This window comes from Coptis chinensis, chromosome 5, assembly GCF_015680905.1.
Source record: "Coptis chinensis isolate HL-2020 chromosome 5, ASM1568090v1, whole genome shotgun sequence".
Classification (NCBI taxonomy): Eukaryota; Viridiplantae; Streptophyta; class Magnoliopsida; order Ranunculales; family Ranunculaceae; genus Coptis; species Coptis chinensis.
Window position 1 is genome coordinate 5,103,530 of NC_141460.1, and position 21,130 is coordinate 5,124,659.

The following is a 21,130-nucleotide window of genomic DNA, read 5'->3' on the forward strand; positions in this document are numbered from 1 at the left end:
ACAATGTGCATCCAATCCAATGGGATAAGCAGCGCAACTCTTTAGTTTAACCAACTGTAACACCAATCCCTGGGCGTCTATGCCTAGTTTGCCTACTGGGATATACACATGCCCAGTTTAGAGTTTAGATTGGTGGTAGGTGTGTTCTACGGTTCTACCTACTTCTGTGACAAATGTTAACCTTGTGATATTTTACTTGTCTTCCGCATTAATTGTTCTCTATAGATATAGAGGATCTTGCCATCACAATTTCCAGAAGTAGTGTTTCACACTTCAATGCATAGCACACTATAGTAGTGAACATGGCCACAGCCACATTTCACTTTGCTATGTTTCCTTGGTTTGCCATGGGTCATATCGCCCCCCCTATCTCCATCTTTCCAACAAATTGGCTGAAAGAGGCCACAGAGTGAACTTCCTTATGCCAAGTAAAACAAGAAACAGATTCAGCCATCTCAATCACCACCCCCACTAACATACAGTTCTTCCCACTTACCATTCCCCAAGTTGGTCATCTACCTGATGGTGTTGAGCTTATGTCTGAGCTATCTCCAGACAAAGTACTTCTCCTTGGTTTAGCATTTGATCTAACCAAGGACCAAGTAAGCATTGCTTTACAAGATCTCAAGCCTGATTGCATTTTCTTTGATTTTGCATATTGGTTTTCATCTGTGGCACACTCACTAGGTATCAAATCCATTTATTTTTCTACTGCTAGTGCTGCATCATGAGCTTTTGTATACGGTACATCAAAGGAACTTGGCAATGGACAACACTTTAGTGCCGAACTTGACCTGATAAAACCACCACCTACATCATGCATGGAGCAACTACCCTTTGAGACAAGAAATGATTCTTTCTTTTATTCCAGGGAACTTCACTTCTTAATGGACTTTCTTTCTTTGATAGATCACTTTTATTCAGAGGTTGTAGTGAGATTGAAAGTCCCTTTTGTGATTACTTAAGGAAACTGTACCATAAGTAGGTCTTGCTAGTGGGACCAATTCTGCCTGAGCCAGTGAGCCTTCAAGTAATCCTTTGTAGGAAAGGTGGGTGAAGTGGTTAAGTGGGTTTAAGAAGGGCTCAGTTGTGTATTGTTCTTTCGGAAGTGAATGCGTTTTGGAAAAGTATCAATTCCAAGAGCTTGTTTTGGGGTTAGAGCTAACTGGTTTGCCATTCCTGGTGAGATTGAAAACTCCTATTGGGGCTAAGACACTTGAAGAAGCTTTGCCTGAGGGGTTTGAAGAAAGGGTCAAAGGAAGAGGACTAGTTCATGGTGGTTGGGTTCAACAACAATTCTTCTTAAGTCATCCTTCAGTGGGGTGTTTTATTAGCCACTGTGGGTTTAATTGGGTCCCTGTGGGAATCTTTGGTGAGTCCTTGTCAGATTGTGTTGGTGCCCTGTTGGGGTTAATACCAATGCCAATTGATTCCCCACTACATAGATAATTTGTATTTGAACTCAATTCAACTCCAATCAACAATCTAAATAATCTCTACAACTCAAACTAACATGCCCAACTTATTAAACAACTATTAACAATAGATAATAATGTAAAGCAGTAAAAACAAACCACAACACAAAGATATACCGTGGTTCGGCCAATGGTGGCTACTTCCACAAAAGCTAGTCCTTTATAAAGTGGGAAGGAAGATTACAATCACTCCTTGCCGTCTCTCACCTTACTAGATCACGCCTCTCTCTTTACAGGGTTGCATCTCTGTAAAGGTTATCTTTCAATCTTGATAGCTTTCAAGATTGGGTTTCTCTCTTTGTTCTTGTGTATTTTCGTGTCTCTTCTGAGTGATAGGTTTTGCCAAAACCCCCAACCCTTATTGCAAACTTGCGGTCCACAAAAATAGAATTCTTCGGTGGTCAGGCATGGAGGCGCCAGGCGCTTTGGGCAAAACTAAGTTGAGTCAGAAGTCATACCGGGCGGTACCGGAGGTCGACCAAGGGTACGAGCGCTGGCCGCACTTTGGGCAAGCCTATTCTCGAGCGGGTTGCTTTCGGGGCTTATGCTACGCAAAGCATAACACCTTTTCTCCTAATGTGAGGGATAGCTCGACAATCTCCCCTCCCAAACAAATGAGGGGGATACCTCCATGCAATTTCCAAATCAACAGGGAGGAATCGCTACCATTCCGTGCAGTAGCACAAAGAAATATCAAACTTACCTTTCGGTAAGACTTTGGTCATCATATCCGACCCGCTCTTGTCGGTATAGATCTTTTCGATACACAAATGCTTGTCTTCGAAAGTACTTCTCTAATCCAATGATAACGCGACGTGTATGTACTTGGATCTAGAATGAAAACTTCAGATTCTTGCTCAAATGGATGGCGCCTCGACCGCCACTTAACTACAAACTACGCTTTGCTTTAGCCCTAGTTCGTCGAAGAACCTCTTCATCCATAGCAACTCTTTGCAACACTTTCGATTGGCTGTAATATACTCGGCTTCGTAGTGGAGAGAGGGCAATACACTTTTGCAACTTTGATTGCCAAGAAACCGCCCCCCAAAAGTAACCCGGATAACCTGAGGTGGACTTCATCGAAGTCAACATCACCGCCATGTAATAAAGATCGGTGTAGCCTTCAAGTAAGGGCTTACTTCCACCAAAGCACAAACACGATTTGGAAGTGCCTTTGAGATATCTCAATATCCACTTAACACCTTCCTAATGCTCCTTCCCCGGATTTGACAGAAAACAGCTTACAAAACCAATGGTGAAAGCAATATCTGGTCGTGTACACACCATTGTGTATATCAAACTGCCCACTGCGGATGCATAAGAAATCTTTTCCATCTAACTCTGCTCATGCTCACCCTTTGGACACATATCTTTGGTCATGCGGAACTGGCCACCAAACGGACAACTGACTGGCTTCGCTTAATCCATGTTGAATCTCTTCACCACCTTCTCAATGTAGCTTTCTTGAGAAAGCCACAATTTCCCACTCTTTCTATCACGAGTGATCCGCATCCCAAGTATCTGTTTTGTTTGACCCAAATCCTTCATCTCAAAGGACTTACTCAAGTCTTTCTTCAGCTTGGATATCTTGTTGATGTTTGGGCCAACTATCAGCATATCATCCAAATACAACAAGAGCACAATGAAATCCTCATTTGGAAATCTCTGAACAAACACACAATGATCGAAAGCAGACTTCTTGTATCCTTGTTTCGCCATAAAGGAATCAAACTTTATGTACTACTGTCTCGGTGCTTGCTTCAACCCATACAAGCTCTTTATCAGCTTGCATACTAGGTGCTCCTTGCCTTTGACCTTAAACCCCTTTGGCTGGTCCATGTAGACATCTTCTTCAAGGTCTCCATGAAGAAAAGTTGTCTCAACATCTAGCTGCTCAACCTCTAGGTTCATACTTGCGGTCATACCCAATACCACCCGGATAGAAGTCATCTTTACTACAAGAGAGAAAATCTCATCAAAGTCAATCCCTTTCCTTTGACTGAATCCCTTCACCACAAGGCGAGCTTTGTGCCTTGGGTGAGGATTGTTCTCCTCATGCTTGACTTTGTATATCCACTTATTCTTGAGAATTGTTCGTCCTTGCGGTTTCTCAACTAACTCATAAGTGTGATTCTTATGCAAATAATCCATCTCATCATGTATGGCCTTCAACCACTTTTCTTTGTTTGTACCTTCAAGTGCCTCTTGATAGTATATAGGTTCTCCACCATCCGATAGTAGAACATATGTATGTGGTGGATACATGGTTGAAGCTAGTCTCTCTCTGTTTGACGACCTTCTTGCCCTATCTGCTGGTGCCTCAGGAGGATGCACTTCTACTTGCTCTGGTGGTGGTTCATGCACTTCATCTGCATCGTCTATACCAATAGGTTCTATACTTCTATCCCATCATGAGCAATAGGATTCTCATCATGAGCTTCAAACTCATGGTTCTCTGCATTCTCAATGCCTTCTGCACGTTTCACAGTAGGAACCTCTGGTTCTGAATCAACAAGATCATTGGTGAAAGCCTGTAGCTTCTCACCTTCCTCAAAGTATGCTATGGTTTGGTCTTCCAGGAACACAACATCTCGACTTCGGATTACCTTCTTGTTAATCGGATCATAGAGTTTGTAACCAAACTTTTCATCTCCATAACCCAGAAAAATCCACTGCTTGGCTTTGTCATCAAACTTGGATCTCTCATCCTTCAGAATATGCACAAATGTCATGCACCCAAATACCCTCAAGTATCCATAATCAACATCTCTGCCTGACCATACTATCTCTGGATAATCACTATTCAAAAACTTTGACGACGATAAGTTGATCACATGCACGGCTGTACGCATTACTTCTACCCAGTAGGTTCTAGGTAGCTTAGAGTGAGATAGCATGCAACTCATCCTCTCTACAATGGTACGGTTCATTCTCTCTGCTATTCCATTCTGTTACGGTGTCTTGGGAACGGTCTGCTCATAACGAATCTCATGACTCTGGCAATACTCTTCAAATGACCCAATGTACTCACTCCCATTATCTGAGCGAATACACTTCAACAACTTCCCAGTCTCTTTTTCCACCATGTTGTGGAATTTCTCAAACACGTCAAGTACTTCATCCTTGGTCTTCAGACTATAAGCCCATATCTTTCTTGACACATCATCAATGAAGGTCACGAAGTATGAAGCTCCCCCATGGGACTTCACTTTTATAGGACCACATAAGTCTGTGTGCACTAGTTCAAGGACATTGTCCTTTCTGTGAGACGGGAATCTTTGGAAAGACACCCTGTGTTGCTTTCCTACCAAACAGTGAGTACATGTATTTAAATGTGTACCTTTGATGTTTGGCAAGGCCTTTTGCTTAGCAAGAACTTCCATCCCTTTTATGCCCATATGACCGCGGTCCGCGTGCCACGGTTGAGGAGGAAGCTTCTTCTTCTTCGCATTCACTTCTCGCTTTTACAAAAACTAGCCTCGTGTTTTGTAAAGAGAGCAAGGTTTCTTCCCTCCGGCCGCTACAATGGAATCTCTCTCTCTCGCTTTCATACCCCGCTACCAAACGAGTTTACAAAGCCATCGCCATCTAACTTCCCAAAATTTAAATTAGGCTTACGGAATGTCGGGGACATGTCTTACATCCTTGAAGTGTCAAGGTGTAGGCGACATTGGTTTCTCTATGAACATCTCCAATGCCTATAATCTTGAGGGCGCCATCATACCCATCTTCACTTCACCATATTCACCACAGCTGTAGATAGTGAAGAATTCCTTGTGCGGTGTGACGTGATAGGATACTCCTGTATCTATCACCCACTCTATATCCTGACATGAGGTACTAAGACAACACACACCACAATCTGACACAATTCCCACTAGGTCGTCGACTAGTGCGGTAGTGTCTCTGCTTGTGTTTCCGTTCCTCTGCACCATGTCTTCATGTACAGTTATTCTTCTCATCCCTCTTCAGTGTTCTGCACTCATATCCGGAAGTGGCCCTTGGTAGCACAATAGTAACATTGCCTCTCTGCCTTAGGAGTTCTAGCTTCACCCCTAGATTTACTTCTGTCATCACCTCTAGAACGAGATGGTTTTCTGTATCTACCTCTCCCCCGTTTCTTTGTGACAAAGATCTCTGAGCGAGAAGAGCTACCTTTTGAACTCCTTCTAGTCTCCTCATTCAACAAAGACGCGGTAGCCATCTCCATGGTAACGATTTCATCCTTGGCTACTCCATGTAGAGAGACTGCTAATGTCTCCCAACTTTTGGGTAGAGAGCCTAATAGAAACAAAGCCTCAACTTCGTCTCCCAAATCAATCTTCATCAAATGCATTTGATTGATGGTATTCTGTAATTCGTTAAGATGCTCAGACATTGAAAAACCTTCTTGGTAATTCGTGTTGGCAAACTTCTTAATGACCAGCACTTTGTTTCCGCCCGACTTCCTCTCATAAAGGTCTTCGAGTTTCTTCCACAAGCCAAAAGTTGTAGTCTATTAGGATACATGGTGAAAGACACTGTCGTCAATCCACTGTCGAATGTACCCAATTACTTTTCTGTCAAGCTTGCTCCACTCAGCCACAGCAACCGCTTCCGGTTTTTCTCCTCCATTCTCAATGGGTTGTGCCAAGTCCTTGCAATAAAGCAAGTCTTCCATTTTGGCTTTCCAAATGGTGTAGTTCTTTCTATTTAGACTCATCATGCGAGTGTTCATGGAATGATCCATTTCTACAAGTTATTTAAACTCAAATCTTCTCTAAGGAATTTTGTCAAACACCTTCTGACCAAGATTTGGATAACATCCTAGGCTAATCTAACCAAGGCTCTGATACCACTTATTGGGGTTAATACCAATACCAATTGATTCCCCACTACACAGATAACTTGTATTTGAACTCAATTCAACTCCAATCAACAATTTAAATAATCCCTACAACCCAAACTAACATGCCCAACTCGCTAAACAACTATTAACAACAGATAATAATATAAAGCAGTAAAAATAAACTACAACACAAAGATATACCGTGGTTCGGCCAATGGTGCCTACTTCCACAAGAGCTAGTCCTTTATAAAGTGGGAAGGAAGATTACAATCACTCCTTGCAGTCTCTCACCTTACTAGATCACTCCTCTCTCTTTACATGGTTGTATATCTGTAAAGGTTATCTCTCAATCTTGATAGCTTTCAAGATTGGGTTTCTCTCTTTGTTCTTGTGTATTTTTGTGTCTCTTCTGAGTGATAGGTTTTGCCAAAAACCCCAACCCTTATTGCAAACTCGCGGTTCACAAAAATAGAATTCTCCTCGGAAATAGGCATGGCGCTGGATCGGCAAGACCAAGTCGAGCGCCACTTCACTGGCGGTACTGGAGGTCGACCAAGGCATGAGCACGGGTCGCGCCTTGGGCAACCCTATTCTAAGCGCGGGTCGCGCTCAGGCTTATGCACGCAAGCATAACACCTTTTATCCTCATGTGAGGGATAGCTCCAACATGCCCCACTATGGTGATCAGTTTGAAAACACAAAGTTTATGACTAAAGAAGTAAAGAGTTAAAGGTTGCTATGGAGGTAGAAAGGAGGAAAGAATATGGGTGATTTACAAGGGAGAGTGTATGCAAAGCAGTGAAGTTGGTGCTGGATGAAGGAAGCGAGGTCGGTAGAGAAATCAAGGAAGTGAGGTCGGAAGGAGGAAGTGGAAGGATTTCTTGTTAACTGAAGGCCTCGAGTCAACTTATGTTGACAACCTCATTATCAAGTTGCAACAAATTCTTAGGTGAGTTGAGTTCAATCAACTTAAGTAATTAGTCTGCTTAATAAATAGACTGAGATTTAATGAGTGTTCATTTTGATGTCTGAATCAAGTATGTGAGGGAGTAGTATTCACATCCAATGAATACCACACACGTGTCCAAAGAAAACGTAACTACCAATCGACCTCGTACTTTCCTCTACAAAGCTCGCTTCATAGTGACTCAACTCAGGCAGGCGATCTATGTGACTCGCTTCCAAATCGACGTCACCACCAGCCAACCTCAGGTACTCGTTCCACGAGCTCGCTTCAAAGTGACTCGAACCAGGTGACGACCTTGTCCGTAGTTTACTCTCCCAATACTCACACTAGGGGGGAATTTGGCCCTCGACGACTTAACCCTACCCCGACCGAATCTCGACCTTAAGCCCTATAAAGCCCTCACAACTAAAGCCCTCACAGAGTTTAAAGGCGGGACCGACCGACCACTAATGCCTTCTAGAGGCGGGGGCTAGGGCTAAGGTTCTAAAACATAGGCCCGAATCCTATTTCAAAATTATTAGCCCGACCCTAACCAAGCCCTAACCGGCCCTATTTCACACTTTCACTATAAATACACATACCATAATTGTCCAACTCTTTGTTAAATATTTTCAATTAAAATAACATTGTCCTTTGTAATTTATCACTTATACCCAAGGATACTTCCAATAACTTGTCTTATATAACAAAAACTTGTCAACTTAGCAGCCATAAAGAACAATGAGCACTAGCTTAATAAAAAATAAGACTTTATTCCTTTGATCATCAAGTCAAAGTCCATAACTTATTATTCTCAATTTTTTTTCCCACTTACTTCTTATAAATCATATTTTTATTCACATCCAAGCCAAGTCTAGAACTAAAGGTTTATTTTCACACCATTAAAGTGAAATACAAAGCAGACATTTGTAACATAGAAACCAAAAAACAACCTTTGTCAGAAAAATGGTATTTGTAATCTCAAACATTTCTCCATCACTTGTTCAAAATCCAATATTTTCATTTCCACATACAAAACTTGAATCACTTTTAATTTAGAAGAAATGTAATATTATATTTGTTTGAATTTATTATGGAAACAATTTATGATATTGGAAATAGTTTAACAACTTCCCTAGCCCTTAACCAAAGCTATTTTGTTTCTTCTTTATATCTATTACTTCTTCCTTTAAAACAATAATATAATTATTTGTCTATGTATTTCAATGTTAAATGTAATTTTAGTGAGGTTTGAGTATAAGGAAGAACAAATTCCGAACTCTCGATGTACTTCAGTTCATTAGATTGTGGATGTGCATTTTAAATTGTTGGACTTATCCAGGATTATTACTAGATTGGTGGGACTTTGAGTTTGTAGATCATTATACATTTTTGTAATATAAATGAGTTTTAAAACTGATGTAGTAAAAAGAATAAAATATATAGGCCCGGCCCTAAAGCCTTTAAAGAGGGCTTAGGATAGGGTCAGGGCTTGAGATTTAGACTTGTGACCGGGCCCGACCCGACCCTATGCTGACTTTAGAGTTGGGCCAACTCGGCCATAATATATAAAGGGCTTTAAATGTTTAGGGCCGGGCTAGCCCAACCCGGCCCATTGCCCACCCCTAACTCACACCACCCAGTTCCACAACGGCTCGTAATGTACGTCATTACTACTAACTTCATGACCACAACTTCTGTCACACCCCGAATTTCGACAGAATTCGGAAAAACATTATTTGTTCCCGACTCTTCGATCTTCGAGGTGTGACGCACTCTCAACTTCCAAAAACCCATAAACAGTTTAAATATGCGGATAATTAAAAACCAATAAAAATTTTAACTTAAACAAAAGTCTTCTTCATTACAAATTTACAAATGAAAATACAAATAATTTTGTCTCGACTGAAACTCTATATCACCTCAAGGGAAAACAAAACAAATCCTGAGATGCAACGCTAACGCAAACCACAAGCAGCAACCACTTTTCTTCAACACTAAACCTGTCAAAACTTATCAACTATGTTCATTGAATGAACACACCCGATAAGCAAACATGCAAATCGGGTTAGCATTATAAACAATGCTGGTGTGAGTAGCCCTAAAATACAACATATAATATACATATATATACACAATCCATACGGCAGTTAGTTCCTCCATCGAGGCACCTTAACTTCCAACAACTAATACAACAACCTTAAGAATAATAATTAAGGCAGGTAGTTCCTCCACTGAGGCGCCTTAACTTTCAACGACTAATATAACATACTCAAGTACAATAATTAAGGCAGGTAGTTCCTCCACTGAGGCGCCTTAACTTCCCACTAACCACACAACAAACTATACGCATCATAAATAAGGCATGTAGTTCCTCCATCGAGGCGCCTTAGGTTCTAACTAAACAAATAACCAACCAAACGTATTACCATAATTAGATTATTTCAAGCTTTCTTTATGCGGTCCCTAAAATCACGTCAGATCTATGTCTTACCTAGTTTCCCGGCTAACATAATCGCTACCCAACGCCAACATGTACATCCACATGCCTCCCCACATAATGAACCACTCCGTGCGTAACCACCACGGAAATGGATGCCGCGACACCGTAAATCCTCACACGGAAGCAATTATGTAAGTAATGCCACTATTCGGCATAAAATATCGCGTCATCGCTCTATTTTGCGAACGGAATAATCAAGCCACTATTCGGGCTACGCCGGAGGGCCATTCAAATTTTAACCGAACGCCGTAAAGGTCAGCCAAGGCCATTCAGATTAACTGAAACGCCAGAAGGGCCAATCACATGAGTTGTGGTAGCTAGGTTCTAGAATTTTCGTTACGTAATTTATTCAAGGGTCATACATTAATGACTCATAATAACTCCATCAGATCACGCGTCGTGTCAATTGCCTTATTGCACTAAGCCACAATATATAGAAATATCTCAATATATCTCATAACTATTTTCATACTTTCACGTGCCAATATATTATTGCACTACACCACACTCCCGTGGGCAAATATTTACCAATACTATGCTACCTCATAGTAGCATCTCACATATATAATAATGGAGTGTTTATACATTTATGTCTCCAAAACTATTCCATTTAATATATATCCCAACATATATATGCTTTACACACTACTCACGTCAAATCTTAATTAGATAATGACAACTAAATTTATATCAGTTTCCACAGCATTTCCACATTTAATTTGTCCATACAATTTACAACATAAAATGTAGCCCAATTATATAGTCTACAATCTACAATCAAAGCCCAATATATATATGCTTTACACACTACTCACGTCAAATCTCAATTAGATAATGACCAACCAAGTTATATAATATCGACAATATTTTATTACTATATTTGTCCATACAAATCAAATAGGTGAAAAACTGGAAAAGTCAACATTTCATAGTCAACGGTCAAAGGTCAAAGTCAACATGTCATGGTCAAAGTCAAACTATTCTGGTCAAAGTCAAACTGTCGTTTTCGTGTTCGACAAGTCCAAGGTCATAGCCATGGTTCATGGCTAAAGTCAATGGTGCATGGCTCACGGGCTCATGATTATGGCAATGGTTCGGACCCAACTGGCCAAGCCCAAACCTTAGAACCCGGAAGCCTAAAAGTTGGAAGACCCATATAGATCTATTTTAAGTCCAATGAACTGGCCCAAGTAATATTAGAAACGGCCCAAGAACTGAATCTAAACCGGCCCAAAGGAACTAATTAGCTTTTGGCCCAAACCAAACCTTGAAATTTCGGCCCAACTAACAAAATAGAACTAAAGCCCAAACAAAAATTAAAACATTTCGGCCCAAGGCCCAAACCGACATCTACTGTTCATCTTCTTCACCACCAGAAATCCGGCCACCACTCCTCCACACAACCACCCAATCAAACCAACCGAAGTGAAGAGGTGTAAACCCCCACCACTTTAACAAACACAAAACTCTAATTCATTCCATCCAAACATCCCCAAAACTGATCTATAAATCATTTCACCACCATTAATGGTTCTTCCACCTCCACTCGGCAGCCCCACGCTTAATCAAACACACCCCCCTTAAATCCATTATCACTCAACCAACCAAAATCAACCCAAAAACAACCAAAACAGGTTTATATTGGTTTATCGGAGGATGGGCGTGTCAGCCATTAACACGCGTTTACCGAAGCTTCGACAAAGATCGACCACCACTCTCCTAATAACGGTTGGGTTTTCATCCCCAACCAAACCCAACACTATACCACACTAACCAACTCGATTCCGACATCATTCACCACAAATAAAATTCATAAAGTCAAAGGTGCAAATCAAAAGGTCCTGACAAGATTTTGAGCGATCTTTTCGCCAACAAGTTCAAATAACAAAAACGCATTCACCGTATCACAAACCGACCGGATAAAGAGACTATTTCTCTCGTTCCTTTAGCGCCACCATCACCGAACTCTTTCGAAGTTCCAAATAAATCCTAAGGGGTCGTTTGTTTTTCCGAGCCTATGAATGCTTTGAATCTTTGAATGGCTCATCCTCCTAATGCTAAATGCTGATTGTTGAATTTTGAAAAACATGTTTGTTTTCTGTTAGAATAACCTGGCTCTGAAGGCTGAATATAAATCATTCGGACAATTTTACTCATACTATCTATTTTAAACACTAACTTGATTTCTTGTTAAACAAAATATATATTATATTTGAGGAGAAGAGATGGATTATCGAAAAAAATAAATGATAAATAAATTTATTTAAAATATGCTTTCACAAATATATTTTAACGGTTTATTTTCATATTTTGTTTATTTTCAGAATATATATATATATGTAATTCTATTTTTAACAAAGTGGATATCATTCACCCAAAAAAAATGAAAAAACCTGTGACGCCAACATCAAATTTTGAAGAACCTATTTTAAAACCATAAAAGTCAAGGTAAGAAAGTAGATGGGTTCTTAAGATTGGGTTCTTAAGAAAGGGCAAGAAGGGACTTTTTTGTTTCAAGTATTAGAATTCAAAGATTCGAATAAATTTTGGTCTTTAATCTTTGAATGCTAAAAGTACCACTTAATGCTTAAACTACTTAAAAAAAACAAACAAGTTTTGAGCCTCTGAATACTTAAAACTTAAGTTTAAGAGGCTCTGAATGCTGAATTCAAAAAAAACAAACAACCCCTAAGACTATAACCGGTTTTTTTTTTCCAAAATCTAAACATACGGACAGATCTAAAAATTATAAAAACTGGTCGGAAACACTCGACAGTAAAATACGTAAATACTAAGCAGATGCAAAACATAGTTTTAGTAGTGGTGAGAGATAAACTCTACTCACAGTCTTAATGACTCCACGATTTTCTCCGAACCGAGCCGGCGCAAGGCCCACCTCTCCAAAGAAACTAGCTTCTCTCTCTGCCTCCATTTTCATTATTTTTATTATTTTTAAAACCCTATTCTCTAGAAAAATGTGTTTATATACTTGGGTCCGAAACCCAAGCCCAAAATAGACTCGGGCCCAAAAACCAAGCCCACATGTCCCGAGTCCAATCCAACCAATTTTTTTTTAAAATAAATTATTTAATTAATTAATAAATAAATAAAAACGTATTTTAAAAATACGGGCGTTACAACTTCAGTCACACACCTCATTAAACCTCCATAACTCGTCATCATGACTCGCAAATGACCTGAAGACCTGAACCTAACTTGACGCGGGAGAAGAGGAAGCGCGAGTATCTTGCCTATATAAAGAGGATGAGGAACTACGTCTGACCTGATTCAAGTCTCCGTCCAGAGAGAGAGATATCTTGATACGTAAACAATTCGTCCACACGGACTCGGTCAATTCCAATCTACAAACATTTTCTCCCCATAAACTGCCTACATTTGTAAGGTTAACAAATCATAACCTTTACAAAGTAGTACTGGAAGGACTTCGAAACACATCGTGTATTCATCCTTTGATCTCCTTTTTCATCAGAAGAAGATGAACTATAACTTTTTCTTTCAATTGATCATTGCCTATTTGGATCGAATCCAATTTAGTAATGAGGTCCGAGTCTAAAAGAAGCAGTAGAGAGCTAGAGATATATAGATCCATGCATAAAGATTTCTAATCTCTTCCGTGGTACTATCTGATGACATTGCAATAGATATCAATAGACAATAGAATATCAAATTCCATGTATAACTTTATTAATTTTTTATATACACCATAAACCAATCATATATTACATTGCTTTAGAGATGTAAATAAATTGACCAACTGAGACGAATAGGCCCAGTGTGATCTCAAAGAATGAACAATAAAACTTGAGCAAACACAAATAATTAGCAGATACATATTTGAGCATTTGAGCTCATATTTGAGCATTTGAGCATTTGAGCTCATATTGTTCGGACAAAGAATTTCAAAGCTCTAAAATGCATCTCAGGGATTTCCCTTCAATGAGGAGTTGAAATGCTTCGTTTATCTTTGAGAATGGAAGCTCATGAGTGATGAACTCATCTAAATTCACAGCCTGAAACCACCAAATTAAATTTAAGAAAATTGTTAGATATCACTATATCAATATGAAAAATCCTTTATTAGAGCTTGTAATTAATAAATTATTAGAATGGAGTGAATATAGGAGTAATTCACTCACTCCACGGATGCATTCTTCAGAAAACTGAGGCAACTGGGTCTTCCCTTTGAAGTCCCCAAAGACAGTTCCCGTGATCCTCCTACCATCGAAAAACTCCATTGGATGTAATGGCATCATTCTTAGCGTTGGATGAATTCCCAAAATAATTGTCATTCCCCATCCCTGTTACAGTACAGAGAATTCAGTTATATAACAGTACGCTAAATACTAATACTTGGGTCCGACATATTCAAAATCAATTGAAATAAAATAATGAAAACATTATATTTGTCACTTAAGAAATGAAATACTTGAAAACTGTGAATTATATAATATGTCGGCAATACATACATATAAATTGTCTGTCATTCAATATTGTTTTTCACGTTTGATTTTTCTAAAGTGGTCCTAGAAAACCATACTCAAATTATAATCACAATGATCCAAATGGTGACAAGGATGGAAATAGCACCAAGTATTCTTACATCATGAGTTGACAAGAAAGCCTCACGAAGAACGTCCAAGTTCCCAGCACACTCAAAACTGTAGTCTACTCCCCCATCAGTCAATTCCCTTATTTCCTGCACAAAATACATCAGTACGTAAGACCAAGTATTGACGAAAGTTTGGAAATATTTAAGCATTAAGGGTATCGACAATGGAATCTGGCATGTCTCAGCGAATTTTGGATTATAGAGAGCATTTCAAGAGTGCTAAAGCAATTTGATACATCAAAATCTCCTTACCTCGTGTACAGGTCTCTTCAGATCTTTTGGGTTGATAAAGTGTGTCATGCCCATGGTTTGACCTATTTTTAAAGTTCATTTGTTAAAACGATGTGTGATAAATGAGAAATGATAGTTAACTAAACAAAATGAGCAATAAGTAATGACTGAACATCACGTAGCTGATAAATACCTTTGATGAATTTGTCTTTGTTGATGTCAATGCCTATGATGCGAGAAGCTCCTCTCGCTCGTGCACCTGAAGCAGCCTGCATTATATGGATGAATCAAATTAATGTTCGTTAACAGAACCAAAAATAAAATAAAATAAATAGAGTAATGTTGAGACTGAAATCCTTGATTTATAACAAATAAAATTTTGCTTTGCTCAGTGCCAATTGGTTTTGACTTTAGATTCCATAAAGCAATAGAAATGAAAGAGAAAACTATTAGGTTGTGCTTTACCGCAAGTCCTAGAACACCAAGACCAAATATTGCCACAGTTGACCCAGATTGAACGTTTGCAGTGTTCCACGCGGCTCCAACTCCTACAGTGACAGCCATTAAAATTAAGTATTGGAATATTAGGGGAATGTAACACATAGATCAGGGTACTTGATCAATTATTATATATCTTTAGCGATTGAAGTGCGCTCATCTTGGCACAGATGTTAGTATCATTTGTTATACCTGTAGAAATGCCACAGCTAAGAAGGCTCATCTTCTTTAGGGAAGCTTTTGGGTCTATCTTCACAAATCACAACACATGCAGAGTCTAGAACAGTGAATTCACTGAACGTAGATGTGTTGAGGAAATGGTAGATAGGTTGCCCATCTCGAGTTGAAAATCTTGTTTTGCCATCTACAACCATGACGCTTTTCATCGGGTTAACTCGAAACTTGGCACAGAGATTAGTCTTCTCTGACTTGCAATACCCACAATCCCCACACTCCCCATTGAATATTGGAATCACATGGTCACCTTCTTTTATGTCTAAGACTCCTTCCCCAACACTTTCAACAATCCTACACAAGTACATTTACATGGTAACGATCAACAACACATGTTTTCGATGATTATTATTAGAAGCTAATTATTAAGAGGCAAGCAATCAAACTAGTATTCGAGGCATACCCAGCAGCTTCATGGCCTAGAATTCGAGGAAATGCACGTTGACTTTCATTCTGTATGTCGTTGCAGAAGATGGACAATTGTAAATTAGAACATTATCGTGGTATATATATGTTGAATGAGAGTGGAAATTTGTGTTCATATGAAGGGAATTGAAATTCTTTCTTACCTCTCCTTTCCAAGCACCAAGATCAGTGTGACAGATTGAAGTGTAAAGAATCTTGATTCTAACCTCCATTTTTTGTGGAGGATCAACATCCACTTTGTAGGGGAGTGATATTCTCTATCCAGCACGCGCTTAGCATGGTGGAACTAATGCACCGACCTATGATATCAGGTCGCATCCACGAGCCAACATCGTGCCACAAGACAGATCGCAACATCACGCTTGAATCGCACTGTGCAAAGGACACGGACTCCTATCCATAAGCAATCATGACTGAAGGAGTACTTGCACTAATCCTGACTGACAGTCACTGATCACGGCCGCAAGCTACTTGCTCAGACTGTCACTCCTCATCATCACAGCAGACCTATGTAGATATTTCTCACGTGCTCCCATGATCCACACCCCACGTTGGTGACATCCTCTACACGTGGAGGGTGAGGATACACTCCGAATCTCTATAAATACCACTCCTATGAACTACGCCAGACCTGATTCTACTCTGACCCCCAGAACCAGAGTAAGATACGTAGGCAGTTCGCTCCAAAAGCCGAACTCGGTCTCACCCATCCATCCATATCAGTCCCCCAGAGACTGTGTGTAAGGGAATATCACATCACACCTTTACATTGGCGCCGTCTGTGGTCTCGATTACTTGAGAAACCAAACCACTTTCACACTAATCGGAACAAAACCAAATCAAAAGATTCTCAAGCCCACGGCATGGTAAGCCTCGAAGCTCAATTCAACACTTTGGCGGCCAGCCTAGGAACAATGAATCGAACAGTTGCCCAACTCGGGCAAGAAAACGCCACATTACGCGCACAAGTAGATACACAAAGCCCACTAGTCGGGCATCAGCAGACGCACGCGCCATCAACGCGTCGGTCAACGATCACCGAGCTAAACCAAAGGCTCGACAAGAATGCGGTCAAGAAAGATTCTACCCAGATAGTGCAGAAAATGTTGAAAACCTATCGTGCATCTCCATTTGCTGCTGAAGTGCTTCACAAAGTCTCCCCTCGAGACTTTGTCCAACCACGGTTCCCACTATATGACGGTCGCACATGCCCAGGCCAACATATAGCACGATATGCTCAAAGCCTTGCACTATACAAAGGCCCCCCGAGTTCGACCATCTACGATGCGGGCTCTTTCCAAAGAAGGGAAGGACCCACTCGACCGGTTTTTCTCCTCGAACCGCATCCATAAGAAGTTTCAATGTGCCTTACCGACCGTCGTTCACGAGCCAAGACGCACCCGCAACAGAAATGCGCAAGAAGGGTGATCTCAATTCACTCTTCCAGCTCACTCTGGCAGGAGGAAACCTTCAGCCCTTCTTAAGCCGGGTTCAAAACGTAACTCTTGGACATGGAAAGTGGCCTCAAGGAATCATTTGCCGCAGTGGCTTTCACAACCGCCTGCCGCACCCGTAACACCGACCTAACCAGGTCGCTCTTGAAAGACCAACCCGAAACGTTGGCCGAGCTGTACGCTCGAGTGGATAAATACATCAAGCTGCAAGAAGCTTTGCTAAAGCTTCGCGAAAGAAGAAGAAGCGGCCAGCCAGAGGGCGGTTTACGAAGTAGCATCATCCTCTAGGAAGCGACCCCGACAACAAGGGCAACCATCCAGACCCAAACCAAGAAATGATCGGGAATTCGCCGTGCTCACTAGATCTCCTAGTTACATACTAGAAAAGATCAGATCTTCCTTTGAAGAGGATTCTGCACAAAGAAAACAAGACTACAAGGATGGCATTATGGGCGAAGAGTCGGGCGAACACCACATCGACTTCGTCCGTATCCGCCCGATATCACGGTCGGGCCGTGTTCCTAGCTGATTTTTCGATTTCCCAAATCGGCGACCCTAATTGGGAGGCCGAAGCGAGAGGTCGCGCAAAGAAAGCGCAGGCACCACCTGATCACGGTCTCTCTACGTCGATGGTTCCAGCAACCCTGGAGGCAGTGGTATGGGAATCGTTTTAGTCTCCCCCGAGGGAGCTATGGTAGAGAAGGCAGTTCGTATAGACTTCGCAACGCCCAACAATGAAGCGATCACGAAGCACTAATAATGGGAATCTTGGCTGCGGCGATCCAAATTCGAGTAACGGAGATCCAAATCTTTAGTGACTTCATAATCGGTCGTTCGCCAAAGTTGCAAAAGAGTACACTACCAAATGAAAGGTAACCTCTCCAAATACCTTCAAGTTGTTAACAATTTGCTTCCGTCATTTAGCGGTGCGATACGACGATACACCATTTTTTGCGTGGCGAGAACCGTCCACGCCAGATAGCTTGGCGTGCTTAGCCACTCGGACACATCGAATCCGGTCCCTCGACAACTACTCATCGAAGTGGTCGATCGACCCGATACCAAAGCGAACCCACGCCCCGCACAATTAGCGACTGTTCCCCACTCTCGAAGATCGACGAGCCAATCATGGATGCAGCCTATTATACAACATCGATCGGCACACTCCGAGGGAGCGCACCAAAGCCAAGAAGGTTCCACACCAAACAACGTAGCTATTGTATGGTGAATGATTATTATTTCGCCAAATCGGGGGGGACCTCATCGAGGTGGTGTATCGCCGAGCAAGGCCGGCTAATTTTTTGCTGAAATTCCGCGAAGGAGAATCGGCAACCATCTTTGGAGTCGCTCACACTCGCCCAAAGCGATCTCCTGTGGCCGCCTCGCCTCAGATCGATGCTAAAGCGTCGTCCTCAAATGTGTCAAATGCCAAACATTTGGTCACAACATCATACAACCACTTCATGAATCCGATTAACATCGCGAGTCCTTGGCGTTCCACATGTGGGGCATGGACATTATGGGACCATTCATCCCTCGAGGAAGCACCGGCTTCCGTACGTCCTAACGCCACCGCACTACTTCACTAAGTGGGTTGAAGCAATTCCGTTAGCACACGTCAAAGAATCACATGTCGAAATTTCATTTGGACTCATATCATCACCGGTTTGGCCTACCACATACACCGGTGATGGATAATGGCTCCCGTTCAAGGGCAAAAGCAATCAAAGAGTTTACGCCAAATGGAAGATCGTTCATGCATTCTCTACACCCACGATGCGCTCAAAGCAATGGACAAGCGAGGAGGCCGCAAATAAGGCCATTCCGGAGAATTTGAAAAGAAAATTGAAAAGAACAAAAGCCGGTGGCCCAATCACCGGAGAACATACTCTGGGCTCATCGCCTTACAAACTTCGCTCGAAGCACCGCGAAGTCACCATTCTCCCCTATGCTATGCACGAAGCCGTCCATACCCACCGAAATGACAATCACGACAACCCGATCTGAACTTGTCGAAACAGGCCTTAATGACTTCGGTTCTAGCTCGAGATCGACCTCCTCGAGGCGACTAGCGACGACCTAGCGACCGTCCGAGTGGCAGCCTACCAACAGGTCCTCAAGAGATCTTACAACAAACGAGTACTTCCACGATCTTTTCAACCGGGGGATCTCGTATTGAAGAAAACTCAAGACGAGGCTAAGCTAGCACCAACATGGGAAGGCCCTTACATCGTGGAACGCGTCGTTGGCAACGGCGCGTATTGGATTAAAACCCAAGAAGGAAGGATGCTGCCACGACCATGGAACACATACTTGCTAAAGCAATTTTACCAATAGGTATAGTACGCATTGTAATTCCTGTTCCCAGGCACAACAAAGTTCAAATGAAAGAAACTCAAGATGGTATCATAAATGGCGGACCTACTCACATCTCCAAACCACACCTCCCACAGAGCAAGCTCCATACCTAAACACGCCGCCATACGCGCGGGGGCCTTCGGGGAGCTTACAGGCTCAACACCTCTCGAAGTCTCGCTAAGTTGAGGACCTATACTTCTAGGATCAACTAAGCGAACGCGCCTCGAGGCGAGCGTAACGCCCCGCCCTAAACACGCCAAATCATCGCCGCGGGGCGCTCTCGAGGGCTTACAGGCTCAACGCCTCTCCGAAGTCTCGCTAAGTTGAGAACCTATACTTCTAGGATCAACTAAGGTGAACGCTCGAGGAGAGCGTAACGCCCCGGGGGGGCTAAACACGCTCATATACGGCGGGGCGCCTCGAGGAGCTTACAGGCTCAACGCCTCTCCGAGTCTCGCTAAGTTGAGGACCTATACTTCTAGGATCAACTAAGCGAGAACGCTCTCAGGAGCAGAACGCCCTCAGGGGCTAAACACGCGCTCATACGCGCAGGACGCTCTCAGGAGCTTACAGGCTCAACGCCTCTCCGAATCTCGCTAAGTTGGGGGCATACACTTTTCGATTCAACTAAGCGAGAACGCCTCCGGGAGGCGAGCGTAACGGGGGGGCTAAACACGCTCTCATATCGCGCAGGACGCTCTCAGGGAGCTTACAGGCTCAACGCCTCTCCGAATCTCGCTAAGTTGGGGGCATACACTTTTCGATTCAACTAAGCGAACGCGCTCGAGGGCGAACCCTCGAGGGGGCTAAACACGCTCATCTGCCGGGGCGCCTCGGGGAGCTTACAGGCTCAACGCCTCTCCGAGTCTCGCTAAGTTGGGGGCATACACTTTTCGAATCAACTAAGCGAGAACGCTCTGGGGAGCATTACACCCTCAGCGACTAAAACAAACTCTCATCCGAGCAGGACGATCTAGAGAGCTTACAGGCTCATAGCCTCTTTCATCCTCACTAGACAAGGACCGATACTCTTAGGGTTAACTAACGAAGAGCACTCTCATTGAGCACCATAACCCATTTAGCCGCGGGGCAAAGCCCCTTCGTCCCTAAAAGATCAAACACTTACATAGCGTGTTCATATGCATTATCATAACAGCATAACATGTAACAAGATTACATTTGAAACCGCAGTTCATACCGCGGGATCAAAGCCATGAACAAAGCGGACCAAAACATATATCAAAGATTAATCAAAGCGTTCACCAAAAGAAGCACACATATCGGACCCAAAGAAATCATCTCGAAGAGCACCGACCTGCTTTGGGTCTACCCAAGAAATCCAGGTCGGTTACCGAAGTTACAAATACCAAAGGAACGAATCGCCACTTTCGTGGAAACCCGGTTCTCAAATCGATAGAAGCCGGTTTGGCAAGCCAAAAAACGCGCAGCTCTAATGTTTAACCCTCATAGGGGCAAAAAACGCCGTGGTCGGATCAAACAAAACAAAAACATATCCTCACCAAGAAGCGGAATCAGCATCACGGGCG

General features: G+C 42.2%; 2 pseudogenes across 1 annotated transcript; one reads left to right on the plus strand and one right to left on the minus strand.

The window, feature by feature from the left end:
* The first annotated feature begins 61 nt into the window (after window positions 1-61).
* LOC147496358 (cyanidin 3-O-galactoside 2''-O-xylosyltransferase FGGT1-like) lies at window positions 62-7,378 on the plus strand (annotated as a pseudogene).
* Window positions 7,379-13,373: 5,995 nt separating this feature from the next.
* LOC147496359 (alcohol dehydrogenase-like 3) lies at window positions 13,374-15,709 on the minus strand (annotated as a pseudogene). Its single transcript, XR_015196575.1, has 7 exons — window positions 15,304-15,709; window positions 15,079-15,161; window positions 14,807-14,882; window positions 14,635-14,696; window positions 14,374-14,469; window positions 13,910-14,071; window positions 13,374-13,783 (listed from the first exon to the last, which is right to left on the minus strand). The product of XR_015196575.1 is annotated as an alcohol dehydrogenase-like 3 (transcript).
* Window positions 15,710-21,130: the final 5,421 nt, after the last annotated feature.